The following is a 3,904-nucleotide window of genomic DNA, read 5'->3' on the forward strand; positions in this document are numbered from 1 at the left end:
TTATGTATTGTCTTTGAAAACATTCAGAATGTCTCTTCTTTTGACAACCTAGAAGGATTTGTAGATGCTGTAACAAAAGCAGTTTTAAGTCTGCTGTTTACCTTAGTCACTGACACCAAAAACGTTTTCTCCTTGGTTCAACTTAAGCAAGGTATTACGGATTTTGCTGGCAAAACCATGAAAAAAAGTCAAAACATAGTTGTCATTATGGTCCAGTGTATGCATTTGACCCACCAGAAAGACATTCTGTGTGAACAAAAAGTTGTGATTGTAACTGTTGCTGTGTAAGTTTATGGTGTAGTTGTGTTAACAAATATGTTGAAGAGATAGCAGATTCTTACCTTGTGTAGCCGTCCACGTCATGAGTAAAACACAGCGTAACATATGTCCTCAACTGAGATACCAAAGAGAAAAGTTAAACATAGAGAGAGCAGTTTATATGTTAAGGTACCTTTTATGTAAACTATATGAAAGACTTGTACTGAAAAAAACCAACAAGCACCAATGGGACTTTTTTTTGTGTACTGTAAATAGAGAAGAAGTTCCTTAAGTTTTAATACTGTAAGGTTTTAGTGACCCTATTCATTTGGAGGAAGGAAAGCATATATATAATTTTTACAGCAGTGAATAGGTTTACACCAGGGTGTCACAAATGACTAGCACTGACGACCACTGGTTTACATGACAATGATACCACATGAAAGGTATAGTAAGTAAACAATTATTGATAACGCTTTATTTCAGTGTCTTATGAATTTGCTTCTAACATTATCAAATAGCCTGTTAACCGCTAATTTAGATATTGTACATGTTGTCATTTTTTTTTTTTATTAACATTTAATAATGTGTTATATATACAAAATCAAAGCTTGTAGGTGCAAGAAAATGTAAGTTATTTTGTTTTGGTCAACAGAATATTTTGATAGTGTGTTGATAGTAGTTATTTGTCTGAGACGTGCAAATACAGTGTTCTACAATTTTTGTTTGCAATTGTACACCTTGTCGTTATTGTTGTTCCTTTGCATAGCTTCTCTCTGCAGTAAAAAAAAAAAATTCATTTCAGTACTTGGTTTCAGTAGTTCTTCCTCATCTTCACTCGTCTTCACTGTTTATTTCCTATCTCTATGCTCTCTTTACAAGAGTGTCTGAAAGCTTATTCTTTTGTATTGGCTCAAAAGACACATTTATATTGATGCTTTCTCAACGCCAAAGCACCATATTTAGTTATAAGGAAAACAGCCCAGGAAAGAGAACAGATATTACGTTTTATTCTGTCATTTAGTGTCAGGAAACATTACAATATGATTTAATTTCTTGTCTTCTTTTAAAACTGAATGCATATATCTTGCTGTTATCTGTCACCTTGCTAGTTAAGAATGCTTTATGTGGTGCAAAGTCAGGTTGCAATGCCTTAAACTATGTGTGTGCAGTAATGGTTATATTTCTGTTTATGCACAGAAATGGAGATTCAGGTTTTATTTTTATTTTTTTTTACTCCTCACTGGGAGGTTGTTAATAACAAACAGTGCTCAGTCACTTTAAGGATTAGGGCAATTTCTTGGTAGAGAGCGTTTTTTGTCAATAGGATATGACGGTGCTCTCCAGTGGTATTGAAGAGTCCAGGGGTTTTCCAGAAAGTCAAATATTGGAATTAATATTTATTTTTTTGGTAGTTTCGTTTTCTTAACATTTCATTTCAAATTAAAAATCCTCATCACAAACACCCTGTGTGCTAAATAAATGTAATAAAGCTTTCAAATTTCGTTTGGACATTAGAGTGAGTGCTTGGAGCTCTTACCAGGTTTTAATAAGTTTCACATCTCATCAAATCTCATCAGGCATCACTGTTTGAATGATTAGAGCATCACTTGATTGCCAAGAAATACAGTAATAAAAAAAAAAGGTCACACTGTAACATTTATGCAATGCCAAACATTACCAGGCCCAACTAGTATGAGTTAGGTGCAGAGCTGCAGTAATTGCAGTTTCACACCTGCAGTTATGGATCACTAGGGGCATTTTTAAGGAAGGACTGAACTTCAAAGTCCAGAATGACCCTTTTACCTGAATTTACAAGAGTTGGGATGTTTTACTGTGATGGACAACTAGCAAATCATACTACCTTAATGATTTGTTCTGTACCACACCATATTATATAACCCAGACTGATACTAGAACATACATTGGAGTAAATGTAATGTCATCTTATATTAACTAACTTTGGAAGTTGCAGAAGACGGCATGAATACACAGTTTAATCACTGATAGCACAATGGGTTATGGGATACTAGAATAGACTGTATACTAGTGGCGACATAGAATAAGTCCAGTTTAGATATTTTCTGTATGTATTGTTTATTGGTAAAAATAAAGAATTTGTCCAGACAATTAAAGAAAATATAGATGTTTTTTTCAAAAGATTAAATGTAATATTTACGATGGGTACAGGTCATACAAATATGAAAGGTAATACCGCAAAATCAAGACAACATACAAAAAAACAACTGTAATAAATTTTTTTTTAAAAAAGCCAGAGCACCACCTATAAAATTATTTTCCTGCAGGTGGTGGAAGTATCAAAATTTTCAGCAATTGCTTTCCCTGCTTATAGGAGGTGACGTCTACATGTCTACGTGTCTGACCTTAACAGCTGCTGCTATCACTTTCCTTTTGTTTAGGTGGCATGTGTACAACTGGTAAAAGAAATATAAATGGAAAATATGACATGATCACAAGATAACAACAAAACTAGGTTATTATAGTCTAAAAGCCATACTACAGATGGCATTCTATACTGTTTATAACTTAAAAGCTTTTGACTTGAGCTGATCTGCAAAGAAGGCTGTTTTAAGATTATCAAAGACACCTTTTATGGTCAGGATCTAAAGTCTAATGTAATATTATTTGATATGACTTATAATTGTGTAACCTTAATTGTGACTAAGTTTATCTCATCTCACATCATGAAGATTAAAAATTCAATAAGAAAAGAACGGTTCCCCTTTGTTACAAAGTACACATTAAAAAAAAAGTATATTTTGTTCAAGAAAGTAATAAAAAAACCACAAAACATGTCTCAAACAAGGCATTAGCAGTCTAAATCATACACTGTAGATTCTAAACAAACCAGTGTAAGCAGATTAAAATAACTACTACATACAGAACAAATTAATAGGAGTAAGTGGCAATTTGGTTGGCATCTTCATCAGCCGTCTCTTCATCAGTCTTTACGACGACATTCAGATTGAGGTTCATTAACATAAACTACAGATGCAGTAAAACAGTGCAACTTATTGTTGGGTCCTCATTAAACTAGACTTCACAGACATGCTATACAACAAGTTTTTGCCCAAGTTGCTTTAAAACTATAAGCTATTATAATTTGCAGTAGTTATACTGTTGTGCTCTAATACAGAATTTCTAATGTATGATATTTCAATTGATGTAAGTGTTGCATTATAACAGGAGACTATGCATTGTGCCAGTGAACAATGTAAAAGACAGTGTAAAATAAAAACTCAAAACAACAAATGTAACAGTCAAACTGATAGTGAAACCATTCAAAATTATCTATACTTTGTGTGCCTCAGTACGTAGATTTTGTAGCCCACCACAGCCAGGGCCACACAGGTGATGATGGCGGCGAAGACGGATAGACGACGAATGAAATGTGTCAAATTATAGTCATCGTCTGTAAAATGATGGTTAATATTAAAGTTTTGACATTTATGATTAAAATACAATAAACAGAAATTGAATTGTGTACTGTGTGTTAAAGCAAAATGTGTCAAAATGATGAGTTTAGCAATTTGTGGTATTAATGAAAATGTCACATACTTGTCAGTGTCAATAACCTTCATCACAGGTTTGCTCTCCCATTTTCCATTGAAAACAGTCACCTGGA

Source organism: Morone saxatilis, unplaced genomic scaffold, assembly GCF_004916995.1.
Source record: "Morone saxatilis isolate NCDOM2014 unplaced genomic scaffold, NCSU_SB_2.0 Contig12, whole genome shotgun sequence".
Lineage (NCBI taxonomy): Eukaryota > Metazoa > Chordata > Actinopteri > Moronidae > Morone > Morone saxatilis.